This window comes from Podarcis vaucheri (genome assembly GCF_965113315.1).
Source record: "Podarcis vaucheri genome assembly, chromosome: 8".
NCBI lineage: Eukaryota > Metazoa > Chordata > Lepidosauria > Squamata > Lacertidae > Podarcis > Podarcis vaucheri.
In genome coordinates this window covers 19,766,140-19,794,003 of record NC_138766.1, presented here as the reverse complement: position 1 = coordinate 19,794,003, position 27,864 = coordinate 19,766,140, and the positions used below count along the sequence as shown (strand labels likewise).

The 27,864-nt window shown below is 42.8% G+C and overlaps 1 protein-coding gene across 4 annotated transcripts in view; it reads left to right on the top strand.

The window, feature by feature from the left end:
- The window catches only part of CDH12 (cadherin 12), a 666,500-nt gene that overhangs the window by 402,512 nt on the left and 236,124 nt on the right, over positions 1 to 27,864 (top strand). For 2 of the 4 annotated variants that reach the window (XM_082234335.1, XM_082234336.1), the window contains one exon: positions 7,209 to 7,369. The gene's annotated coding sequence lies outside the window, so the exon portion shown is untranslated. Of the gene's footprint in view, positions 1 to 6,634; positions 6,712 to 6,793; positions 6,995 to 7,208; positions 7,370 to 27,864 lie in introns of those variants that run through there. The other 2 variants (XM_082234338.1, XM_082234337.1) reach the window with 2 other exon arrangements.

Below are 27,864 nucleotides of genomic sequence, written 5' to 3'. Positions count from 1 at the left end.
AGGGGCTGATAGGCAATAGCACTCCCAAAATTGTGGTTACCTCCAACACCCTGATTTGATGTAAGCCATAGGGTGATCCTTAACCTTGGTTATCAATGCCAAATGATCAATGAGCATCATGTTGGTTGATTCAGTTTACCAAGATAAAGTGCACATATTTGTGAACAGGATGCTAGACCTAGATGGGCCACTCACCTGATTCATCAGGCTTTGCTTAGGTTCTGATGGTGTCTTGCAACTTCTAGAGGACCACACATGCCCAAGTCCTGACCTTGGGATTATCTGGGCAAGTAAGACCTAAAGGGTTATTTCACACGTGATGTAGTACATGCACTTGAGTTGGTGATGGAGCAAGCGCTGGTTCTCTTGATAAGAGCCATGTTGCACGCATGCTTAAATTATTTAAGACTTTGTACATTAAAACCAGTGCCTAAACGTTATGCAAAAGCATCAGGAGAAACGTTTCAGCACCGGTTTTGTGCCCTTCAGACACATCAGGATAAGGCATTGGGAAGTACTCTGAATTCCCAAGAGAGCTAAAGTGCTTCAGAAAAAGCAGGGAAGCCCTTTAGGAATTAAACAAAGGTTATCTGTATTGACATATGTTGTAGAACATGATCTCCTGATTAATGTGGGCCATCACAAGTCATTGGAAGACCTGCATTGCATTAATTATTACATCAGCATGCTGAATTTGCTCAGAGGAAAATGCTTGAATTTAGTGGACCTAAGTTAAATGTGCAAATTCATAATTTCAGTGGGTCAACTCAGAGTAGGAACTAGCCTTCCATGCAACCCTTAATTCTCATTGGAGTATAGCAATAGACTTATCAAACATCTTTTTGTCCCAGAGTTGTTCATGAACATCAAGCTTAAAAAAAATCACCACACAGCAAGGTGTCTTGTTTGCTCATTTAAGGAAGAGACCTTTAATGTGCATTAGCATGCATTTCAGCTCACAACAATAGAGCTGAAAATAAGAATATAGTCAATGTCCTTTCAAGTCAAAAATGGTGCTGAAGCAGCAGCAGGTGAGGTGAGGCATGGCAAAAAAACAGGTGTGAAAAGGATCTTGAAATAGAGGAAGGTCGGACTTTTTTTGATGGACCTTTTTGCACCCTTTCAAATGTCACTTTTCACACTGACAGCTGAACTTCACAAACATGTGGTGCAGCAATAGTAGAAACCAGGTAACAGGAAGAATGGGTAGGGACAGTATCAGGACAGGGCTGAAAAATCTAATAATATTTTTGAATATATCAGTCCAATCTCTTCTTTTTATTTACTTGGAGTATTTGTAGCCTTCTCAATAACCAGAAACGTATTTGTCATAAACATTCTGATTTACAAATACTTTTTTTTGGGGGGGGGGCTGTAATCATACTGTAAGTCTTCAATTACATTCCCAGTAGTTCATTTCAGTAACTCATTTTGTCAGGCTTATTTCTTGACTTAGTCATCCATAGTACAGGAATGTCTTGAACACAGTGGGAGTGTTTTGCTTGGTGGTTGTTGTTGTTTTTTTGGTGGGGGGGGTTCATGTTTGTTTTTAACTTGGAGGAAGCGTTGCATTTAGGCGGGCGGACAGTCACAAAACATAAGAAAGACTGAAGCAAATGTTAATGTCATGAACTTACTTCAGGAGCAATCCTATGAATAAAGGAAGCAACTGTAAGTTAAGCCGACACAAAAATACACCGGATCCATACTCCATTCAGCAGTGGGGCTGTTGTTTTGTCAGCCTTGGAAGAATGAAAGCAAGCCTTCAAAATAGTAATATTTGGCTGGTTGCCATGTCATGTGACCAAGATAAATGGGCATATAATCCAGCCTAAAGCTGGCCCTGCCTCTGCCACCCCCTATTTTTGGGTCTTACACCAGCTTTGGCTGAGCCCCGGCTGAGTTAAAATGAGTAACGTACACCAGTGTATCTTCCACTGAGCTGGAATTTGGAATTAATGCCAAATGAGCCTGCATGAGCTAGGAATCAGCCGGCTGAGCTGGAGGTCCACTTTATCCAAAGCTTCTAATCCCAGTGGGACTTGCCAGAAAGGAATTTGCCTGTAGATAAATTGGCTGGTCTGGGGTTTTTACCTTCCTCATAGCAAAACATCACAACTTTGGGCCGGTAAAGCATCCTAGTTTTCAGTCTTTGGGTGAAGTGGTGCATCACCCAAAGACTGAACCAGCAAACCAGCAGCATAATCAGGGTACTCTCTTAGAAGGGTCTCAGTGGAAGTCTCTGTGCAGAAACTAAGTGTGAGGCAGATGGGCTATAGAGCTTCTAGCAGCAGTCTTTGGACAGCCACCTCAGTAGATCAGGGGCTTGGGGAAGCCGTAATCTTTGGCATGACTGTGAAAATGTTTCAGTCCTCTGCCAGGATGCTAGAACAGATATACACCCAATGGCTATGCCAAAATTCCACCTACACCTGTAATCAGGTTGTAGCCATTTTTAATCCAAATCATTGTGTGTCTGTGCTTGTTCTATCAAACCTCACTCTAGTCACTTACTGGGGTGGATGGCACCATGACTGGGACCTCAACTACCTTTTTTTTGGCCTAAGAACCACACTGCCTCAGCGGAAACCTGTTGGGAGTCACATGTCAGTGGTGGGGGTGGACAAATCCCATTGTGGACAGAGCTGCAGTTGTTTTCTCAATCTTCCGCCTTTTCCAACCTCCCATAATAGCAATGTCATACATAGCACACAATCACATTCAAACTTAACCAAATGGAGCCTTCTTCATATTAGTGTTATTTTTATGGATTCTCTGCAGTGCCCAGAACTTGTTCTAAAGCAGGGGGCTACAAAGCACTTGCGGAAATGAACAAGCAGTTCTGCACTGTACAGGGATCCCCCTGTACTGTAACAGGCTGTAGCTTTCAGAAACGTTTTGGGCTCACCTAATAGCCACTAACGTTGCTCAGAAGAAGACCCATTTGGTCACATCTAAGCAATCTGATCCTGACTCTACTAGAGTCTGTGCAGAAGGAATTCATTCCCTGCCACCCATCACCCAGAGCAACACCACCGCCAGTGTCACTGAGAAAAAATGGTATGGAGGCTGGCAGACACTTAAAAGACTTGGTGGGTCAATTCTGGCTCAGAAGCCAACGATTCGCCAATCATTTATATGTACGACATTGCTGTTATTGTCCATGCTCTAGATTTTGTTTCTTGCATATGTTCTAATTGTTGTTGTTACGTTCAAAATCTCTTCTTTATTTTGCACATGCATAATTCTGTTAATTTAACTGTTACTGCTACTTATTGCTCATTTGGTGAATTTTTTTACACTGCTATAGTGAATTGTATTTTATCTTCTCAATTTTTCCATGGTCTTTTATGTAAACTTATTGAGAGGGCTTTTATTGCATAGAGAGGTGGTGTAAAAAATGGCTAAGTAAAACAAACATGGGGACTTTTTAATGGCAACTGGTCCCAAAACAAAAGGATCCCCCCCCCTTTTAAGCAAAGCTATACTTCCCACCGGTTAATTGGCAACCTTAGGAGCTTCACTAGCAATAGGATGGGTAGGCAACATGATATTCAGTGACTTGAAGGCTGCAATTCCTCCACCTACTCGAAAGCATTAAATTTAAAAGTTTAAAGTCTGCCTACATTTTGGGAAGGTAATGGAATTATATCTCCTGTCCCCAACCTGCCCTTAAGAGTCAGCATGCAGCAATTCCCATTACCCACTGAGTCCACCACAAATTTTGTGGTGCTGGATTTCCATGTTGCCTGAATCAGGATATCTACCCTACATCTCTGTGCTGTATTCTTGTCGTTGTTGTTTAGTTGTTTAGTCATGTCTGACTCTTCATGACCCCATGGACCAGAGCACACCAGGCACTCCTGCCTTCCACTGCCTCCCGCAGTTTGGTCAAACTCATGTTAGTAGCTTCGAGAACACTCTCCAACCAGCTCGTCCTCTCTCATTCCCTTGCCCTTGTGCCCTCTATCTTTCCCAACATCAGAGTCTTTTCCAGGGAGTCTTCTCTTCTCACGAAGTGACCAAAGTATTGGAGCCTCAGCTTCACGATCTGTCCTTCCATTGAGCACTCAGGGTTGATTTCCTTAAGAATGGAGAGGTTTAATCTTCTTGCAGTCCATGGGACTCTCAAGAGTCTTCTCCTCCACCATAATTCAAAAGCATCAATTCTTCGGCAATCAGCTTTCTTTATGGTCCAGCTCTCACTTCCATACATCACTACTGGGAAAACCATAGCTTTAACTATACAGACCTTTGTCGGCAAGGTGATGTCTCTGCTTTTTAAGATGCTGTCTAGGTTTGTCATTTCTTTTCTCCCAAGAAGCAGGTGTCTTTTAATTTCATGACTGCTGTCACCATCTGCAGTGATCATGGAGCCCAAGAAAGTAAAATCTCTCACTGCCTCCATTTCATCCCCTTCCATTTGCCAGGAGTTGATGGGACCAGTGGCAATGTGCTGTGCTGTGGCAATGGCTAAAAGTCACCTTGAGGTTGAAATTTGATCAAATAAACATCTCAGTAATGTGATTCTGCTAGAACTGACAATCCACGCATATGTTGAAAGATGTGTGGAGAATTCCCTGTTTGTGGAATGCTCTTCCCAGGGAGACTACTGTATTTTTATGTTGTGAATAGTCCTGTGATCCTCAAATGAAGGGAAGAAGAAGAAGAAGAAGAAGAAGAAGAAGAAGAAGAAGAAGAAGAATTCCTCCTTGTGCAGAAGAGTCTTATGTGTGTCTATTGGCACATAGATAGGGATGTGCATCCTGCATGCAGCTAGCATGAGTTGTGCATTATACACCATTGGTGGGATGAGTGAAGTGACCATGAGTACTCCACAAACTCATGCATGCTTTCATGATATGGAGGCTGGCCCCACAAACCTTGGTCTGCCCTCAACCAGCCCCCACCTATGAGTCCAAGGGAAGGGGTGGCATTGCATGTCGGAATCCTCCACCTCCTTCTTCAGGAGGGAGGAGCATGGACTCCACCTGTCCTTGACTCTAGCTTCCCTTACTGTTGGTCCCCCTGCCTTTTGCCTCACTTGTCCCATTGGCCATCAACCAACAATGCGTATGAGGAAGTTCAGACGACAGCCGCAGATACAAGTAATGTGATTAGCATGGATCCTCTGAGACACTGGACACATGATGGAGACTTCAGTGACAGGCCTGTCACATCCCGGTCACTGTCATCTCATGCACTGAAGCAACATGCAATGCTATAAGTAAAATAATTGCAGTGGTCACTGGGACAATAAATCATTTGCTAGTTATGGATGTGTGGCAGGATTATTTTCCTAAACTTAAGCACATGATGAATTTTCTTTTATACTAGTTAAGTAAATCGTCTTCTTCTTCAATTAAGTTTGTATACCACTCTTCATCTGAAGATCACAAGGCAGTTCACAACATAAAATTACAAAACAAGAACGCAAATCCATAACAAACCAAACCAAAGAAAACAAAACATCTCCCACAAACACATTTAAAAGGCCATAGAATGTTAATCAGGCAAGTCTTCTTCTTCTTCTTCTTCTTCTTCTTCTTCTTCTTCTTCTTCTTCTTCTTCACCACCCCACCCTTCATCTAAAGATCAAAGTGTGGTTTATGGTACCATTGAAAGTGTTTAACTTTGGCTGGTTCACACCTTCATTCATTATCAGTACTTTCTTGCTGATTTTTCAGTAGATGAAATTTGGATGGAACAGTTATGGTTTAAAAGCCAAACCTGCATTTTCTATAAACAACTGACATTTTGGGTGCCCTTTAATGGTACCCAAAAATTTGCCACCAAAGGTGAGTTAGTTCACCGTACCGAATTCCAGGGTCACCAGTGAAGGTTTTCACAAAATTCATTGCATGTACTCTGCAAACTAGGAGTCTTCCTACAATATTAACTGTATCTGAAACACTCTATTCCCCCCTATTTTGTCCAATCCTCTTTTAAAGCCACCCAAGTTGGTGACTGTCTTTGCCTCCTATGGGAGCAAATGCCATAGTTTAATTTTGTGCTGCATAGTTTACTCGAAAGTTACTTAATCCCCCCCCCAACAAGTGTGGCAACTAGCATAGTACTTTGTGGCTGTTGCAGCTAGAAACAGACGTTTAAAGGAAAGAAAGGAACTTGTAGAAATGTAAGTTGGAACAAACCATGCTCTGGCCAGACATGTAGCCTAGTCCATGCATCTGTGTTCCAATATCAGCACAATCTGTTGAAATCAGACTGGAAAGATTCACTCCAGATTGTGGAATGAAATTAAATCCTCTCGCATCCCCAGTACAAATAAATAATCTAATTAATTGATATTTTAAATACTTACTGTTTAACTGGTTCATTGACACCCTCCCCGTTTAAAAAAATGATCAGTCAAATGTCAACTACAGGAGGGGTTTTGGTGGCAGTGGGACTTGTTTTGAAGCATTTCAGTGAAATTGACTGCTCATTCCTGTTGCTCTCTGCCAACTTGATAACCCTGTTTTTTGAAAGGAGCATTTCTCTTCTGGAAAAATAACTTTGCATGCTTAATGGCTTACTCCCGCTGACAAATGTGCCAGGCGGAACCTGCCTCCCTCCCACCCAACAATAGTTAATTGCCATCTGGGAGATTTGCCCACCGGAATCACTTTCATTTCTGTTCGGCTGGAACCTGAGTGTCCGTCTCTGTGCTTATATAGGAGAGCATGTGAAGTCCCCTCAGCGTTGCATACTGTGAGCATCCCATAATGAAATAGGCTTCATCCGTCGGCTCAATTAATCAGCCATAACCTGTTCGGAAGGCTGATGCACCTTGGAAAAGGCAGCGTTGCAGGAATGTGTTTTGCTTTTTGAAATCATTAGAGGGTTTTGCACAGTGCAGAGCCCACCTTGCAAATTACAACCTCAGCTGCAACAGCAGATCTATTAATCTGGAAGAGATGACATTCCCAAGTGGCCTCGGTGCCTTTCGCGACTCCCCGGCGACCCAACTATCCTCCCGGTGCTTTCTCCACATGTAAGGAGTGTGCTGTGTGTTAATCAGGTCAACGATCATCCCACGGCTCGAGGGAGATGACAGAAACCTATCGTAGCTGCCACAAGATCTTTCAGACCTGAGCACGTTTTGTCAAACACCCCCCTTTTAAGCAATGGAGCTTTTGTACTCTTTCACTTACTCGGCTCCCTCCCGAGGATTCCAGCTTATCTTTCCTTCTCTCTCCTTTTTCTAGACAGTGAGGAGTTCAACGTCAACAGCAAAAGACAGCCTAGGATGCATCTCTACCTGGAGGGTGCTGATTGAAAACTTAAAGATTGTCCTCCAAATAACTGCTGATTTTGAGCCAGTGCTTCCTCCTGTTAGCTTTGTCAAAAGCGAGGGTTTTCAATTAAGGTAAGTGCTGCGTTATCTGGTTGACTGCATCACTCTGAATTTTCTGCATTGAAAGTTCTAAATGAGTAAACTGACATTCTGCACTGCAGCAGCTCAGCTTGTTGTGTCAGGAAGGGGAAAAGGGGGAGGAATACAGGGGTTTAGTTTCGAGAGAAAGCATCCCAGAATAGAACTATTGTCTCTGGAGAATGTATGGTGATTTTGTTTTGTTTCTTACCTGTACCTGCAAAAGTGCAAACTCTTACAGGAGATATTTGATGACACTGGCAATCTGAGTAATCCCATGGAACTGATCTGATACATGGATATATATGTCTATGTACAGGCACATGAATATGACATGTAAAATACACCTTATCTTTTCAAATGTTGATTAGACAGCATCGCTAGCCCAATAAAGATCTCATGATTTCAAAGTCTTGCAACAGAGGCAGGCGGAAGGGATTCAAATGCATGCCGGGGCTGGCTGTTTGTTCAGTGTTCTGGGTTGCAAATGAAGAATATATGAGTTATATTCAAGGCATCTAGAAGTAGATATGAATTTTAGGTTGAAATATACAGCGTCTTCCCTAATATTCCCCCCACCCCTTGCAAGATTAGCAGCTGAATTGCATTGGAGGTAGAGGGTGGAAATTGCTTCTGATGCGGTCGGGAAATGAAATCTATAGTTGTCAGCACTAATAAAGTGTGACATGAATAGTCATTTTGATTAAAAGGTCGGGAAGAGATAGAACAAAGCAAGCACGGTGGCGTGTTAAGAGAGAGAACTCTGCTGACAGTCGAGATGTTTTATTTGAGAAGGGGGCCAGGCAGGTGAAACCAGCATGTCCTGGAAGATTAACAATCTTTTTAAGTAAAAGTCTTCAGATGCACACATCTGAGGCTGCTGCCGGGCAGCCAGCCGAATTGTGGCTGCAACAATGGCAAATCCAGAGATGTGTCCATCCCATTCTGGTTTGAACTAAGAGCTTAGAGATTTGTGGACTAGGGAAGTGGCAAAATGTTTTAAATGTTTTAAAGTTTGCCTAAACGTGAGAGTGCCTATGCCATAGTCACCATTCTGATGTCTTTAAAACTCTGTTTTGTTAGAAAACATTGGAGTGTGCCATGCAACAAAAGAAAATGTTTGGTAAAGTCAGTACAAATATAGCTCATGCAGTATAAATAATGGCATTTTATCTGCTGGTGGATTTCCAAAGTTGGCTAAAACCATTAACTATTTGCATGGAACCGAAAATGCTTATATATAACGTTTATGCAGTGTGTATTAGGTCTTCAGAATGTTTCACATATTACTTTAGTCATCTTTACAGCTGTCCTCTAAAACATACCTGCATATTAGCATATTGTGGACATTCAAGTAAAGAAGGGTTTGAGGAAAAATATGCTTGTTTAAAGCACATCAAACACACGAACACCCAAAGAATCCTGGGAACTGTAGTTTATCCCTCATTGAGCTATCGTTCCCAGCATCCTTAATAAAGTACCGGGTTTTTGGTGTGAGGGAGGGGAAAGGTGTTTTGCATGTATGGTGTGCACACATCCCAAGATAACCTTATGAGTTTGTCGTGCTATTTAAACAGTACTTCCTGGCTCGTAGCTTAAACTTTTAGTCATTATAGAGCACAGATAGTCTACATTCCACATACTATACAATATTATTATTGCATAAGGCACACATATTCTTAATGAACATATTTCATATTCATGCACATTTTTTTTCTTTAGGAACTCTTTTTTTTCTTTATTAAGAAAATTTTTGAGAGAAGTTGGGACCTGAAGTATAGTTATTTCCCATCCACCCCCTACCATCTTGTGTGGAACATGCTTTGTGCATAGTTTTTACTTGAGCCGCTCTTAAGCACAGTTGCAGAACTGCATTGGAAAATGCCATATGAATGCACTGTCCATCTGCCGTACTGGGGCACGATAGTGGCATGACAGCAGGACAGAGAGATTGTGGAGAAATATGTGGAATGACTGGTGTGTATCCACAAGCCAGCTGAAGTTGCAAAGGGACCAAAGAAAGTTGCTTAGACTATTTGTCCAACAAGCCCAGTAGGGTCTTCTGTGATTGGTAGCGGCTCTCCAGGGTCTTGAACAGAGTTGTTTTCACATCATCTGCCACCTGATCATTTTACATGGAGATGCCAGGGATTGTGCCCAGAACGTTGTTCATACAAGGCATCTCCTCTACCAACAAACTACAGTTTCATAGTTGGAGTCAAAGGGAGAAATGCAAATAAAATGTGCCATCAATTTCAGATTGAAATTGATGAGTCTTACAAGCACTTAATGAGGTTGGGATCATGCCCTATGTGTGTGTGGATTCAGCCATACAAACCACTGGTATAAAGCAGGCATAGGCAAACTCGGCCCTCCAGATGTTTTGGGACTACAACTCCCATCATCCCTGACCACTGGTCTTGTTAGCTAGCGATGATGGGAGTTGTAGTCCCAAAACATCTAGAGGGCCGAGTTTGCCGATGCCTGGTATAAAGAATGATCCCGTATCCAATGAACCAGTGGGTTGCATGCTCAGTTCAGTTTTGGTGTGGGGTGCAGTTTCTACTCTGCCACAGATAGTCTAGGTGGCTTTGTAAGAAGCATCTCTGTTTGACCTCAGTCCTCTCTCTATCAGCGTATTTATTTATTTATTTATTTATTTATTTATTAGTGTTTCCCATCCTCTATCTTTTATCTAAATGCTTAATGCCCTACAAACAATATTTTAAAAATAGAAACTTTTTTTTTTTTTTGCTAATATTTTAAAATAACCCCACTTTTCCTGCCAGAATCCCCTTGTTATGGGTGGGAACTATTGGTTGAAGCTGTAAAAAGTTGGAAAGCGAGGAACAATCGCAGGATCCCAAATCAGTGTGTGGTGCCTCCAGACCCACCAGATGTATCTGTATTGTTCCTGTTGTTCCACCACCTTTCCTTTCTTCCTGCCCCTCACCTCCTTTGTTAAATAAATCCTAGCTGTTGGGTCCCCCCCCCTCTATTCCATTAAGTTGCTCACCATTCTTCACACCATATTCCTTTCTACAACATGGGGCTAGAGGCACTGTATGCTATTTTGGAAGCCAGGCATTCTTCTTCTTCATCCATCTTGCTACAATTGGAACCTATGCTCCATAGTTCACCCCACAATAAGAGATCACTAATGAAATAATGTTGTTGTTGTTTTAAAAAAGGGGGAAAACAAAGGAGTGACAATTGAGCTCCTCCATTTTGTGGAAAGGCTTTGAAAATGGAAAGTGTTTCAACAAAAAGTCGATTAAAGGTGGGGTCTAGAAAAGATGGCCCCATGGTTGTCACCTTTTGGAAATGATGGGACACAGAGCACAACCTCCTCTGCTGATCTTTATGGGCAGGTACATGTGGGAGGAGGTGCAATCTCACATAGACATAGCCCTGGATAATCTTTTCCAGCCTGTGGGCCATGTTCCTAAGTTAATGGTGGTGGGCAGGGCCACTGGAGTTGGGCTAGAACCAAAAGTGAGCTGAGCAATTGATGTAAACATTAACCTTCGTAACCAGCCATGCACAAACTGGTGGCTTTCACACCTCATTCCCCTACAGGAAAGCAAGAGGCATTCTCAAAGTGCAAGGACACATGCCAGCCAGGCAAAAGCAATCCAGAAAGACCCTAAACAGGGTGGATGAGTGGTGTAATGAGATTCTTGAGGGCTGAGAGGCTACATTTGGGCCTTGTTCCCTTGTTTTCCAATCTGTTTTAGAGCTTCGAAGGCAAAAACCAACTGCTTGGCTTGACCTTACACTGCGAGACAGTTCAATTAGGCTATCTTGTGAACTGCCCTGAGGTCTCGGGCAGGGGCGAATGAAGGTGTCGTGACACCCGGGGTGTGGCATTGCTATGTACAGCGCATGTGCGGCGTTGCCACATACGATGCATGCACTGTACGTAGTGACGCTGCATGCACATGCGCTATACATAACAGTTTGCCAGCGGCGCCGCTCCAGCGCCGTACAGATGGTGCCAGGATCCCTCCGTCACCGCTCCAGCCATGAACGGAGGATCCTCCACATATGGCGGTGGCAGCGCGATGGCGGCTCGCGCCGCCATGAGCCCCCGCAGAGTGCCTTCTTGTCACTCCCCAGACATGGCACCTGGAGCCATGGCACCTGGAGCCATGGCACCCCCCACCCCTGTTGTGACACCACTGGTCTTCGGATGAAGGGTGATATATAAATTTAATAAATAAACTAAACTAGGGTGAATGTAATTGACTTTCTGCCCTTATGAATAGTTGAAGCAGAGTTCTGTGGGGGCTATAGTTTCCAAGTATTTTTCAAGAATATCCACACATGAAGTAGACTTCAAGACTCCAAATGGAAGGAATATGTGTATGTGTGTGTCATTGTAGATGGTTTGATGATTAAACAGTATAGAACTCCTATTAAATAAATGAAGATACTGAAATGTAGGTAGCAGTGGCCAGATCATAGTAGCAGAACTGAGAAAATATTGGATTGGACTGAGTCTGGCATGAGCCAGGCTCAATTCTCTACTCAATGATGAAGCTCATTGGGCGATCTTGGGCTAGTCACATTAATCAGCCTAGCCTAAGCTGTCTCACAGGGTTGTTCTGTTGAAAAGGGTTCCCTTAGCTTGCAGAAAGATTAGGTTAAGCAGGTACCTGTATATAATATCATACAATATCATGATGATTGAGGATGAGCTGATGTGATCTGGGTGCCTAAAAATGTCACTAGTGTATATCAACCCCATATCAATAATATTCAGGTATATCTGCCTTTCTTTCTCATCTCCAAAATATCCACTCTTCCAAAGATGTATATACTTTGCTAAGGCAGCTTGAGTAAGCTAAGTAGCTCCTGATTTAACGATCTGCACTGAATCAAGTTTCATAAATAAACAATGCACCTTCAACATAATTAGTATATATTAATATACATGAGTCGAAGCATTCCTTCCCCAAAAGTTAATCAAAAGAAAACACCCATTGATATCTCTCCCCCTCCCCCCCCAACATCCCCACCTTTCTAGACTTCAAAAATGAATATATCCTTCCATGGGATGAATTGTAAGCATTAGGTAGAAGAATTCCCTCCATATTTGTGCAACTTCCACACATTAATTATATTTAGCCTTTGATGTAATAGCTAATATCTCCTTAAACTTGCATGGGAGTTGCAGAATTAAGTGAATGTGAAACAGAACACTTGAGACTTCACACAAGTTGGTTGGGGTGAAGGAATCTGCCGTATAGCCTTGGGAATGAATCACAGTCCACAACAATATTCACAGTATAAGAGCCTCTTTGCCCTCACTGGATGATGATGATGATGATGATGATGATGCAGTGTGGAGCCAAAGTTACTACTAGAAATGCACCCCTCTGGTGAACATATAGCATTATGTTGAGCACAGTGGAGACATGTAGCTATGCAGGAACCTTCCTCCCATTTTTGAGAGGATGGTGGAGGAAGGATTGCACAAGGTAGACTGTGTGTATGATTCCCACCATATTATATGCTGGCTGCTGTGCATGATTATGATTTATTCAATTTCTATACCTTCCTAAACCCGCAGGTCTTAGGGCAGTTCACAGAATAAAATCAGAATAATACACCCACATGCTCCACTGTGTCTCCGCCAAGTAACTGAATGAGCTGTGTCCGAAGCTTCAAATGTCAGTGCAGATTGCTGCCTTGTGCGACACGCAGTTGATTTAAAATCTATATTCCTGCACATTCCTAGTGGGTAATCCTATGGCAAGATGCAGCAGCTCCCTGGCTCACAAAGGCTTGGCTAGCATTAAATCCTGAACCCTGGCTCAGCCAAAGAAACATAATTTGCTCACCTCATCTCAGTCATGGCCAGTGTTACATTCCCCAAAAGGGGCAGTCTAGAGATGTGACAGAGAGGAGAGGAAATAAGGGAGACCTGGTCTAAGCCCATTCACCTCAATCATGTGACCTGGCAACCCGGCACAAAATGCTATTATAAAGGCTTGTTATCACTCTGCAGGCTAAGGCAGAGCAGCTCTGCTGCTGAATGAGGTTTGAATCTAGACCACAGCGCCAGCCGCTCACTAGAGTGTTGTAGCACCATCATGGCTAGTAGCATCTGATAATCTGTTTAGATATAGATAGATATAGATAGCAAGATATAGATAGCAATAGGGTTACCAGATGTCCCCAGATTTGCAGATCTGTCCCTAGACAAATTCCATCCCCGGAATGTCCCCAGATTTGCAAATCTGTCCCCAGGAAATGTGGCAGCAGCAGCCTCAGCAGCCCAGAACCAGCCTGGTAACGCAGTTGCCTCTGGCAGGCTTCAGGAGCTGCTCGCTGCCGTGGTGCCCGCCATTTTTCCTCTCCAGAAGTCCACATATGATGTATCTTGTGCGCAACACATCATATGTGGACTTCTGGAGAGGGAAAATGGTGGGTGCCATGGCAGCGAGTAGCTCCTGAAGCCAGCCAGAGCCAACTGCGCTACCAGGCTGGCTCCGGGCTGCTGACTGCCACTACCGCTACCAAAGGGGAACTGGGGACGTCCGGCGGTACAGATCTCCTGCCCCCTTCCCCCTTTGCTTTGACTGATCGGGGGAAGCTCAGGAGTTGTGGGCAGGTGGCCATTGCCCATTTAAAAAAAAATGCTGCACATTTATGTTTCACAGGGTGCGAAAGAAGGGCTTTGCACCTTTATACAATATGCATGTATGCTTAGGCCCAGGGTCTTTTGCCTCACCATCCCCACTACTGATTCCCTGTTGCTACTCAGCTTAAAAAAAGGGGGGGTGTCCCCGGATTCATTGGAAAAAATCTGGCAATGATAGATAGCAATCTAGATAAAGATAGCAAGAGTGTGATGCTGCTGTGAGAGAAATGAGACAAAAAGAGACCCTAAATCACGGAAGCCTAGTGACTTGGATGTTGTTCCTTTTTTCTTTTGCACTACAACACAGGAAGACACACCTTTCGATCTTCTATAGCCTTGGCAGCTATAAAACTCACAAAAGTTGCCAACTTCACAGAAAAAATGTTGTCTCCTTTTGTGACATTGTTTTTCAGAGAAGACAACTTATCAGGTTTAAGTGTTTAATGGCAGAAATAGGGCTGGGATAGCTTTTACACTAAGTAAACCTTAGAGTAAGGACCTAATTTCCCTAAGGCCTTTGCTGTAGTCTAATTGCCAGACTTTCTTTTCCCTTTAGGCTCTTTATAAAAGTTCATAACTTGGAACACAGAATGATTTTCTGTTGCTCAAAACATATAAATAAATGACTAGCTATTTCCTTAGCTGTATGGCATTTGCATTCTTTGTGGTAAAAAAGTTAAATCATTGATGTTTCCACATGTGTGCATGAGAGCATGTGCACACACACATATACAATTTTTTTGTAAATTGCCCTGGAAGTTGTTCAGCTGAAGGGAGCGAACACAAATAATCTGAGTAAGTAAACATGATGGAATCTGATATGGAAAGCTTTTGGCCTCTGTTTGCTTGAGGTGCTGACAGAGGAGAGGCTAGGACTCATCAATCAAAGTTTGGGACCTCAGAAGTTTTCTCTCTCATTGCCTTCAATCTGGTCCTCAGTGCTATTTTTAAGTCCTAAACATTTTGTGCCAGCTAGTGCAATGTCACTCAGTTGTGTGTGGTGGTGAGGGGGCTTTTGTTTTGCAAGGACTCCCACAGGCACCGTCTCAAGGGTCATTATTGGGGGAAAGTACCATATTTTTTGCTCTATAAGACTCACTGTTTCCCTCCTAAAAAGTAAGGGGAAATGTGTGTGCATCTTTATGGGGCGAATGGCTGCGCAGCTATCCCAGAAGCCAGAACAGCAAGAGGGATCGCTGCTTTCGCTGCACAGTGATCCTTCTTGTTGTTCTGGCTTCTGAGATTCAGAATATTTTTTTTCTTGTTTTCAGCCTCCAAAAACTATGTTCGTCTTATGGTCCGGTGCGTCTTATAGAGCAAAAAATACGGTACTTTTTGCCCTTAGCGAAGCAGCACCCCCAAGTGAGGCATTTTGCTTTCCCCCATGGAAGTGACTTGAAACTATTTTGTTGTATGGGAGGAAACAGACAGTTGCATTCAGAACTCAGGAGGGGATTCCCTGCTCAGGAATGCTCTAGTAATTGAGAATCAAGGCTGCTCAGGTCTGCACAGCCTCATCCTGATTTTTTCTTTGTGTTCCCCTTAAATTGTGTGGAATTTGGGGGAGCACTTTCTAATATACTCTTTAGGGAAGTTTTTAATGACAGATGTTTTAATGTATTTTTTAATCTTTTGTTGGAAGCCGCCCAGAGTGGCTGGTGAAACCCAGCCAGATGGGTGGGGTATAAATTGTTGTTGTTGTTGTTGTTGTTGTTGTTGTTGTTGTTGTTAACAGATTTCTTGAGGAGTTTTGTTGTTTTGTACCATAGATAAATATTATTTGAAGCCTGTGATTTGGTCTTAAGTATTCCGTTATCTCAAGGGATGGGGAAATACATTGATTCTGGTTTCTTTCTCTCTGTTTCTCATTTTTTTCCCATTTCCACATTTCCACCTCATCTTCCTGAAAACCATGAGCCAGAAATGCACAAACCATGAACCATCATTAAACCATCATTTGCACAATAAACTATCATTCTTTCACTTGTCTATTTGTGACTTGTTGTGCCCAATGGAACAGAATTGGTCTGGGGGAAGAATCAGTTCTAGTACCAAAATAAAATAAAAAAGTAAAAAAACAACAACAACCACCCACATTATTGAAGAATCAATGATACTATAGAAGGTAGCTAGTCATGGAAGGACTAAAGTATTGAGAAAGTTATAGATTGCAATAGCACATAATGGCTGCTCACTGCATCTATGGGGGTGATGGCTGTGGCCCCCTCATGCTCTACCTACACCCCAGCAACTAGGCCATGCTCACTCTCCAGCCATTGCTGGGGAATTCCCCTTGGCCAGAGGTATCAAGGGGCAGCCTTCCTGCCAAAGAGGGTGGATTTGAATGGGCCAATCAGAGGCCCCACTTGGAGGGTGGTGCCATGCTGGCAGGCCAGGCATTGGCTGCTGCCCGGCCTGGCCTAACAGCAAGGCTTAAAAGGCTGGCTGTGCATGGCTACAAAATGCAATGGCACATAATGATCTTCCATGCTGTTTTGCTGATGAATGTGCAGTGGACTCCAGAAGAGCAAGCAAAACAACTTATTTACGTTAAGTCTGCCCATAATTTAATTTCTGTTTTGTGAAAAATGTGAAATTCATATATCAGCTGTTTCCCCATCATGTAACATTGCCTGAGTAGATCAATGAAGCTATGTAGTCTGTTCTGCTCTCAATTTTTTAGTCTCTTACTTTTGTGTATTTTTAGGAGGATGTCAGAATGGGGGCAGGGAGCTAACTGCAATGAACACAGGAATTGCTGGCTGCTTATATCTTTACTTTTGCCCCACCATCTCCCATCAGCCCCAACTACTATGGCCAGTGGTCATAGTGGGAGTTATAGTCCAACAACAGTTGGAGGTCCCTCCAAGTCACATACATCTGCTTTAGAGGGTTTGACTCTGCTCCAGCTTTGCCTCCATAGCAGTAACTACAACCACTGTTTAGTCACATTTGGTTAAGGAAGTTTGAGGTGTCCTGTCTGAATAGTAAAGGATGAGCATTTGATAGGTTTCGGAATTGTTGGCAGAGTGAATTATCTGGCATGGTGCCGTCATATTGGCTTAACTGCCACTCTTTCTAACATAGACAATCCAAGCAAATCAATGCAGGGACATGTCTGAGATGGGCCAGTCGAGAAATGGCATGACCTGGCTGGCGGTTTGGAAAACAAACAGAACATGGGGAGCTATCTGAGCAGTTTTAATAGGTCAATTGGAAATGAGCACAGACAAAGAGGATTCAGAATATATCTTTAAAATCCCTCTTTCTCTCTCTTTGGGTGAAAGTTGTCCCACCCCCACTTTTCCCCCTTCTAAGCTTGTTATTTAAACCCACCGTTTCAAGCATTTTGTAATTCCTGCAGGCATTATCTTCTGACAAACAATGAGCTTTTTTCCCTCTCCTCCTTTTAGCACAAATGCTATGGAAAGGTCACTTATTTTAATCAACTCCCTTATCTCTGTAAAAGCCAGATGACATTTTTTGCCCTGTTTCTGACCAATGAGCATTCATATTTTAAATCAGAAAGTTGCATACTTGAGTGTCTTGTGGAACGTCACCTTTACAGAGCACAACAATTGGTAATGATATGGCCTAATTCAAAGGAGACACAAAAGTTCAGCTAATTGTCATTGACGAGATGGGCTTATGAATGTTAAAATTCCATCCAAATCAATTCAACTTTATATGTATTGGGCACATGGGCAGTTTTACCTACTGCATATAGGCTTTGACTTATACACACACGTAACATGATGTGAGAATCCACCCTTGTGCCTTGGATTTTGAATCTTATGTGAACTTCGTTCCACAGGACAGGCTGGGGCATAGATCAATAGCAGAGCATGTGTTGTGCATCCAGATTCAATTTTTGGAATCTCCCAGTTAAAGAATTTCAGTCCAGGCAAGAAAACAAACAAACCCTGCTTCCCAAGCCATGGAAAGTTGCTACCAAGCGGATAATAATAGGCGAGGGGGACCAGTGAGATACCAAGGTGTATTATAGTATCAAACTTTTAATCTTCATTTCCCCAGTAGTCAAATTCACATGTTCTGGGATGACCCATCCTTTCCATGCACACAGTTCACAAACCTACATATGTGAAAAATTAGTCCCCTTTTGGCAGTATTGAGCACTTTTACTCTCCCCTACCAGCTTTTGGGGAGATGCAGGTGGCGCTGTGGGTTAAACCACAGAGCCTTGGACTTACTGATCAGAAGCTCGGCGGTTCGAATCCCCACGACGGGGTGAGCTCCCTTTCCTCAGTCCCTGCTCCTGCCAACCTAGCAGTTCGAAAGCACATCAAAGTGCAAGTAGATAAATAGGTACCACTCTGGTGGGAAGGTAAACGGCGTTTCCGTGCACTGCTCTGGTTCATCAGAAGCGGCTTAGTCATGCTGGCCACACGACCCAGAAGCTCTACACCGGCTCCCTCGGCCAATAAAGTGGGATGAGACGCAGCAACCCCAGAGTCGGTCACAACTGGACCTAATGGTCAGGGGTCCCTTTACCTTTACCAGCTTTTGACTTGGGCATATGTAGTGGTAGGTTCACTTCAATGTACCTAGCCACTACCTGCAACGTGTGGCCTGGGTATGCTTCCTGTAGAGGGATCAATTGGCCTTCTTCCACCATATATCCTTCAAACCATGATTAAATTGTGTGGACACTGATGAAGAGCAAGACCAGTGTTTGAAGCTCCCATTGTTCTAGGCGAATTTTGTGACAGGGAAGTTCATTAGCGCGAGCCGTTTCTGAGCTCCGGGCACAGTACTGTGCCTAAGATTTCAGACTAAAACTGAAGAGGGGAAGGAAACAGGACTTTTTTCTGCCTCTCCACTTCCAACCACTCTCTGAAGACAGGAAAAGAGACCCTTTTAAGAATATTAGGGGGTTAGGCAGGGGAAGGACTAGACCATGTGAAAAATGAACATTATATTTTAGCTGCAGTTCATTTATTTTCAGCTTTTTATTCTTTTAAAAAAGTGCACCTAGACATTGTGTTGTTGTGCCCATAGCCTAGGTTTAAGGTGCCATTTAGCCCCTAGCTTTCATATTTCAGTTTCTAACACTGGGTAAACCTCTATGGATTATTCTATGGGTAGCATGTGGTGGTCTTCATTTCATAAATAAACCTGCCCTGTACTAATGTGCATGCCTGGCCAATGGCTTTTGGAAAATGGAGGAAAAGGTATGGCCTGTATCTCTGCAGTAAGCTACATGCTGTTCATATAAGATTCTAGCTTTATTTCCTTGCCATCTGATTAAAAGGACCAGGTAGCAGTTGATATGACCAGATCTCTGCCTGAGAACCTGGAGGGCAGGGATAGTAGTCAACACAGGCCAAATGCAGGCAAGACTAAAAAGGCAAGGCTTGCTTTGGTTTTCCATTTCTCTGCTCCCCCCCCCCCCCTTTAATCTGGTTTTGTTGAAATTGCACATTTCGAACTGGTATTCTGAGTGGTTCAACGTGTATCTTTACTGCTGGCTAATTAAATGCTGAAGTCTCAGGAGTCACCCAGGCAATACCACTTTCCCACTCCACACCCTCCTTGAGTGCCTTTGCTTGGTTGGAATGTGTTCTTGAACTGTGATAATAAGCCTCTTGCTCACCATGACGGACAGAGGTGTGTGCAGATATATCAGACTTTGGTGAGGCTGGGATGTAACCTACTGTGCAAAGGTATGTTGCATCCATGCCTCTGTTTGCACGCTGGTGGAAATCAGCCTCTTTGGTCTGCAATCTGTGTAATTAAACTGCCCCTTTTCTTACTAGCACATGAGCTGTAGGGTGATTAAAAACAACAACCTTATTTAAGAGCACATTTTGTTGGGAGAGGAAATCCTGGGTGCAGGTAGCTAAAACAGAAATCTTCAGATGGAAATTGCACTTCTTGCAAAACAAAACAAAAAAACAAAAAGGGGTGTGCAGGGAGAACCTTTTGCATCAGTTCAATCAGATTCTGCTGATAAGTTGCACACTGCAAAGAGAGAAGAAGGAAATCTTGAATTCAAAGGACACATAGGAAATGTTTTAAATAGTGTGGCCGGCGGGTGGAGAGGAGGGTAGCATGTAAGAGATTTTAATGCAGATCCACAAAATGTAATGTATTTTACTAGCTTCAGTGCCCCTCAAGGCAAACATTTGAAAAGGAAGGGGAGCCTATAACATCAAGATAAATGTTGTCAGTAGGACCTGGGGATAAACAAAGTGCAAAGATAGTAAAGAAATATTTCTTGTCAGAAATGGGTAAACACATTGTTCACCAAGTCTATGTTACTTTAGAGAGCTAATTAGATGCTAAGATTTCCCCTTTCCAGATAAGACTTTGCTCTTGGTAAGTGCTGTTTCTTTGGCCAAAATAACAAATATAAAAACACACATTATTGAATGAAGTGATTATTTATCTTTGGGACTTGAAATAAGCTATTGTAAAACCTAACAATTTCTATAGGAAAATAAATGCAATTAGAAAACATTTTTGGTATTTGGATCTAGCAACATATCCCCACCACGCCTATACTTGTCCGTAGAGGAACCCCTGAATATTTTAGATGTCTCTGGGAAATATAATTCCCATCACGTAGGAAGTGAGCCTGAGGCTTGCCTAGACTCATTCCCATCCCAGTGCCCAGCGATCTAAAGTTTTAACGTATTCACCAAGTAATTTCATCACAGGAGAATGAAATTCACCCTTTATTGGTGAAGACACTAGAATCAGAAGATGGCTCATTCCCTCAGGATGTCTTCATTAACCAACTATGGACATTAGGTCACCATCACTCTGCCCTCCTCCTCCTGTTGAAATTAGGTTTGAAAGAAGAATACTTTCTTCTTTCCCCACCAAAAAACCTAATATTGATGCAGGGAGAATGAATGTTTGGCCGTGCTGTGTGTAGATCATGTGGGGTGTGTGCCAGTGCCAGTGTAGAGCCCACAACACTTTCCCAGGGGCTCACCAGGTTGATAACTCCTGCTGCAGAAACACTTTTAAATTACGTTTCACGGCCTTTACTCAAAAAGCGTGCCTTATGCATTTATTTTGTAGGATGCTTTGCAGTATTTTTGGGACGTGGGTGGCGCTGTGGGTAAAACCTCAGCGCCTAGGACCTGCCGATCGCATGGTCGGCGGTTCGAATCCCCGCGGCGGGGTGTGCTCCCGTTGCTCGGTCCCAGCGCCTGCCAACCTAGCAGTTCGAAAGCACCCCCGGGTGCAAGTAGATAAATAGGGACTGCTTACTAGCGGGAAGGTAAATGGCGTTCCGTGTGCAGCTCTGGCTCACCAGAGCAGCTTCATCACGCTGGCCACGTGACCCGGAAGTGTCTGAGGACAGCGCTGGCTCCCGGCCTATAGAGTGAGATGAGCGCACAACCCTAGAGTCTGTTACCTTTTGCAGTATTTTAGAAACTAGTATTTTTTTCTTGTTCGGCTTGTGAAAGTTGAACATTTGTCTGTTGTGGGTCACACTTATACCAATGTGGAATAGATTGTTCAGCATCTCTGCATAGTGTGATGGAAGCAGATTCTTGAAAGGGCTGTAGGTCAGTGGTTAAACATCTGCTTTGCATGCAAAAGATCCACGGTTCAGTCCCCAGCATCTCCAGATTCAACTTTGAGAGATCCCACTTGAATACCTGGAGAGCAGGTGCCGGTCACTGTAGATAATACAAACCTAGAGTGGCCAATGGTCTGACTCAGTATAAGGCAGCTTCCTAAACTTCCATGGGATGTATAGCTGGCATGTGTAAATATCCATTGATGTGCACGTTGCATTGGATCTCTCCCTTTTCCCTTGTTTATATAGGTATAAGGTGTGTGGCATTAGTACCAATTCTGATGAACAGTGCAAAAATAAAATTTATTCTTCTGTGACCCATGCACACACACACACACACATATGGCAGGTAGAAAGAAGAAATTATTAGGCACTTTAGCTCATCCACTCAGAAACCTTAAGCTAATGCTACAAAACGCTCAGCAATACTCAAAATGGGGAACTTGATAGTTGCTAAGAAGAGCAGGAAGAAGCAATTTTCCTTAAAAAACAACAGATAGATATAAGTGAAATTATACACCTCCAATTTTACTCCAGGGCATTAAGAGCCTGCAGCACCTCAGCTATAATAGCTTTTATTCATTGCATTTGTTACATTTATAGCCACTTACCTTCCAACAAACTTGAGACATTATATTAGGAGACTATGTGTCAGTCCCACATAGGAGAAAGGGCTTTGACCAAGACCATTGCCATGTGCTTTGTGGTTGAGGATTCAAATCCAGGTCTTGGTCATGACCAGCACTCTGTTCAGTGTACCTGGAGATGGAAGTCCAACTTCCATCATCCTTGAGACCATTGGAGGCTGATGGGAGTTGTAGTCCAACAACATCCAGAGGGCCACAGGCAATGGTGAGGTGTTGAAGAACAGAGCTGTGTGTGCCCCACAGCCTGCCCTATGTTGCCTAAACTAGATTTCTGTCCTCAGCTGTGATGGAGGACCCCACTATGTTCAAGAATTATTCAGCTGCCAGTCCAATCAGCTTCTGAACATAGAATAGGGTGAAGGAGTCATCTTGTTCTTTGACTCGGGCAGCACAACGTCTTGAGCTGGACTCCCCATTCCTAGAATCATGGAGTAACATTTGGTCTACCTTATGGATCCATGGAACCATGATGGAGAGAAGGAAAAAAATTGAAATTCATGTATATTCAGGAACTAAACTTTAGGTTTCAGAAGTTTCACTTGTGGAAATACACCCGCATCTCCAGTTGCTCCCCTTCAGATTAATTCACATTATCTTATTATATGTGATGGTTTATGTTGTGAAGTTGACTTTTATAAAAAAATAAAAAATTCATGATTATGATGCTGGTGAATCATGGCTTCTCATAGCCTAGCTTGAGCCCACTGGTTGAAAGATAGCAGTCCCAGAATGTTATGTTATCTGTGACTTCACTAGATTTATGGTATATCAGGAATGCAAAAAGCATTGCCATTTTTTTTTTGCTCATTTCTCAAATGCAGTCACAGAACTTCTGAAGTGACTTCTACATACCTTTCATGGGTTGCAAGAAGCCATGTCAAACCCAGCGGCGTAGCGTGGGTTGTCAGCACCCGGGGCAAGGCAAGTAATTTGCGCCCCCTAACCCAGGGCAAGGCAAGTAATTTGTGTCCCGTAACCCCTAACCTGCCGCCGCTGCCAGCTTCTTCTTGCTGCTGCCTGGTCTGGTCTGGTGTGGTTCTCTCCCGCGCTTAGCGCTGTGCTGGGCGGCCACTGCACTGTCCTTCCCCCAGATAGCCCCTCGCTCTCTCTCCGCACCACACGCCTGGCACCCACCCCCTCCACAGTGGGCGGCGACCCAGCGGCTCGGATCGGATTCGCACAGCCAGCACTGCAGTGAGAGAGAGTGAGTGAGCCAGGTAGGTACAGAGAGCTGCGAGTGCGAGCGCCCCCCCGATGTTGCGGCCAGTGTGGCCGGCCCCCCCTGCACCCCCCACGCTACGCCACTGGTCAAACCTCACACTTTTACACACAGGAGTCAGAGCATGTTATTTTGCACTCTTTGTGTAGCACATTTCTGCTGTTTTATTGCCTAGTCACATGTTTTCCTAAGATCTTTATGTCACATCTCTTTGACTGTCATTATGCTATTTCAGTTAAGTCACAGCTACTTAAAATGGGATTTTCTAGAAAGGAGCAATGAAACATCTTCCGCTCCCTGATGCTCTGAAAACAAAAACTAAAGTATTAAACATTTCCTTTATCCTTGCCTATATTAAATTGTTAAGGTGGGAGAGATGAAGAAAGAAAGAAAGAAAAAAGAGGGGGGGAGATGTATGTGTTTGCCACTTCACACAATATACTCATTCAAAATGTCTATTCTTCCACTATAAGATCAATAGCCTGCAATTCGTTTCTTTTAAAAAAATACACTTTGGTATAGTGAACTTCACAATGGTAGATACTGTAGATAGAAGGATGCTGGTAGAAGCTTTCAGGTCACAAAGGAATAACAGAGCTTCAGCATCCATAATATAGCTCAGAGCATCATTATTTCAATATGAGGATTAATTGTGAAAATGATTATGTTAGTTTTCAAATTATTCAGATCTTAATTACAACTGTGTTGGCCCAATTAGTTTGAAACACAAGGCTAATGTTAGGGTTCGGTGGCTACTTGGCATCTGTGCAGAAGTGAGAGGCATCTGTTACCGGGCGGTAGAGTGATTGGAAGTGTCAACTTGCCAGCTGCAAAGTCAGGAAAGCTCTTTTAAAAAACAAATTTGAGCCAACGTAATGGTTTAGCACACTTCGGCACAATGGGTGGGAGATTTAGCGCTCATTTCACACACATAAGGAGAATGCGTCACAGAACCTAACTGGAAAATATCACAGAATAATATTGGAAAGACACTGTGATAACAGGTGGAAGCCTCTGACTCCAGCAAGTCTCTGCTTGTGAGAGATTTTGGGTCCCACTGATGCCCTGGAAATTATTATTTGTAGTCTGCCCTTTTCTAATAAGGCTCCAAGATAGGTAACAAATCTCTATTCCTCACAGCTATGCACTCCACCTGTTACCTTGAACTGGACCAGGAAAGACAAAGGCAATCAATGCAAATTTTATACATGGGGCATTTCAGTGTGTGCTGCTCTTTGATTTTTGGTTTAACTTATGCAAAGTGCCACATGACAGAATTCATTCCCACATAGAGGACACTTCCCCCCAACTTCCCAAGAAATAATGTTCCAGAGTTTTGGAGCCACGAGTTAGAAAGCCCTGCAACTTGTGCTTGCCAGCCTGACCTCAGAAGGAGATGCCACACTCAAGAGACTTTCTGGGCATATATAAGATGGTTGTTGGTATCTGTCTGTCTCAAGACCTCCTGGGGGACCAAGCCTGAGCATTGTACATGGAGGTCTTTGGCTGCCCAGATGACAAGACCTCAACCTCATTGGTGTGGTCTAAAGGAAAGCATCCAAGATAGTGGGGAGGTTTATGGGGGGGGCATTCTCTTAGGTAGGCAATGCCCCATTTGCCTATGGCTTTAAAGATCAAAACCAGCACCTTGAAATGGGTCCAGAAACAAGCAGATAATTAATGTGGAGCAGTTTGAGAATCAAGGGCTCTTCTGAGAATTGTTTAAAAACTGGGTTGTACACACAGTACATTTGGTGTTTCCAAACCATCTTTAAGAGGCAGCCCCACAGAGAAACTACTACAGTCCTCCAAGGATTATGTATTGCCAAGCATGAATGGCAGAGTTTGTTTTCTGTTGAACAGACTGCAGAAGGAAAGATGGGCATGGTTGCTAGGTACCATAATAGTAGAAAGATGGAATTGAATATTGTGAGTGATTAGCAGATGTACTGTCTTTCTTGGAGAGGAAAAAATATCTTTAAGTAGCATTCGTTAAGATCTTGTAATACTGACTTCCTTTGGTTCTACATATTTTTGGGGGGAGGCTGAGAGAGAGAGAGAGAGAGAGAGAGAGAGAGAGAGAGAGAGAGAGATTATGAATTGCAGAATTTCAATTGTTTAAAGCTATGACATTCAGAATGGCAGGGAGGGGGTTTTATGTCTTTGACAATTGAAACCAATCTTGGTAACTTCTGATATTGCCTTCCTCAATTGAGGATATTAATTGTATTGCAAACTTTATGGTGACATGCTTAATATTAATGTGTTATTAACATTTAATGAAAGAGCATAAACTTTGCTGAAAGGTAATCAATTGGCAGCAAGGCAAGAAAAAGGCGAACACTAATAGCAGAAGCAGGATTGCATTGAGCACTAATTCATTCACTTTTGACCTAGTTTTTATTATGGATCTTTTGTCAGCAATTCTGCATGGTTTGGGGGCTCTTGTTTTTTGTTTGTTTGTTTACTCATAATACAGAAAGTACAGATGGAGGAGTGTGTAGGTTGCTTTTCCTTGGATAATTTTAATTTATTAGATCTTTTAAACAGTTCTTACAGTGTAAGGCAACAATTTAAAAATGCAATATTAAAACCTGTTAGACTGAATGACAATCTAAATAATTGCATGGGTTGACATATAGTAGGATTCATCCAATTCTCTTGACATATAAGGTGTCAATGGCCAGGCTAAAGAGGTGTTGCTGTTTTTAATTTGCATCCAATGCATGAATATGTTGGTGCAATGCAATGGTATATGAGCTGGACTTTGAGCAGAGATGAAATGTATGGAATAACCAGCATCATATAACCAACATTCTTGACTCTGATTAATGCATGAAGGGGTTAATGCCATAGAGTAAGCTGTTACAACAGGCTTAGCAAGGTCACTCCCTCTCACCTGGGGAGAAAGATAAGCAAGGTCTTTTTTTCCCCACCTTTAGTCTACTTGTGTGTAATGAGGTCTGAGCTGGTTGCTCCAAGCTCAGACCACATGGTTCTTACAAGACTCTCTTGAGCTCCTGTACCAATAATTTAGGAAATTTTGCCGCTGTAGCTAAACCAAGTTTTACTGCCTGTGTTTTCTAATCACATGAATCTGACCTTTGAAGAGTTTGTAAGTAAACCAATTATTATCTGCCAGTGAAGCTCAGATGCTGACAGGAGGAGAAGAAGCAGGCACAGGGAGAGGACAGTTAACAGCAGAAAGCAGAGAGGAAGGGGAGAGCAGCTGTAATCTGAGCTCTGACCAAAGGGACAGACAGATGTGTGAGAACTACAATAGTGGGCAAGACGTTGGAATGCAGGAAATACGCTCTGCCAAATCTCATAGTATTTCAAAAGTGGCAGAGATGCGTGAAAGATACCGGAAGAGAAGGTGGGGGCTTCTGTGCTGGGGAAGCGGGAGGAGCTCAGTTTGAGTAACTCCGTCTTCTGGGGAGGACAATGAATAGATGAGCTCTGTCTTAGTTTGTTGTTTTTGCAATAAATCTGAAATAATTAACAGCCAGAGTCATCTCACATTTGTGGGAGAGACCAAGCCATAACATTATCTTAGCCTATGTGTGATATGAGAGGAGGGGAACTTTGGAAGGTACTTAGGTGATATTTTAGGTCTAACAGCCTATATTTTCATGCTTTACTTTGCTGCATATTTTGTTATTTTAAATCTTTGCTGGGGTTTTCTCACCAAAGAGTCCTTGCCCCAAACCTGGATGTTGACATCCAGGGAATCCTCCTTTTAATGGAAGTAATGTATGTACATAAATATTGGTTTCTTTTAGAGATACAAATATTTATCCTTCAAGTATATTTCCATTTTCCTGCATTTTAGCATATGTTTGACAAAACATCTACAAAAGTAGATACCTAATGCTTTCTTTTCTTTTTTGTAATGTAGATCTAAAGCATTGCCTATAATATGTGCATCAACCCAAACTGGAGTAACTGAGCTCCTTATTGCCAGTTCAAAACAGACAGCAATGCAAGTCTGAATCACTGTTGTGGATGACAAGCACAATTAGTTTAATTGTGAAATAGCTTGTGCAATTTAACTGTCACCTTTTTTATTTACTCAGATATAATGCTGTAACCATATTCCTATCAACAAGTGCCTATTTGTTCAGTTTAGCTCAACATTACTTGTTTTCTTTGCCTACCTTTGCTTTGAAAGTGCTAAAAAAACCCATAATTTCCCTCAAGAGGCCCACTTCAGACAGTCTTCAAAAGTTTCCCTCAGTGATGTGGCACCACCACAAGAAGCAGACATCTGGCTTGCTGAATGGACAATATTAACTGACTCCACAATGGATGGATTTTATGTCATTGTGTAATTCATCTTATTTTAAAAAAACCCACACTGTTGCATCTCTTATCTTTTAAACTTTTTTTTTTTAAATAAACATCTTTATTGAAAGT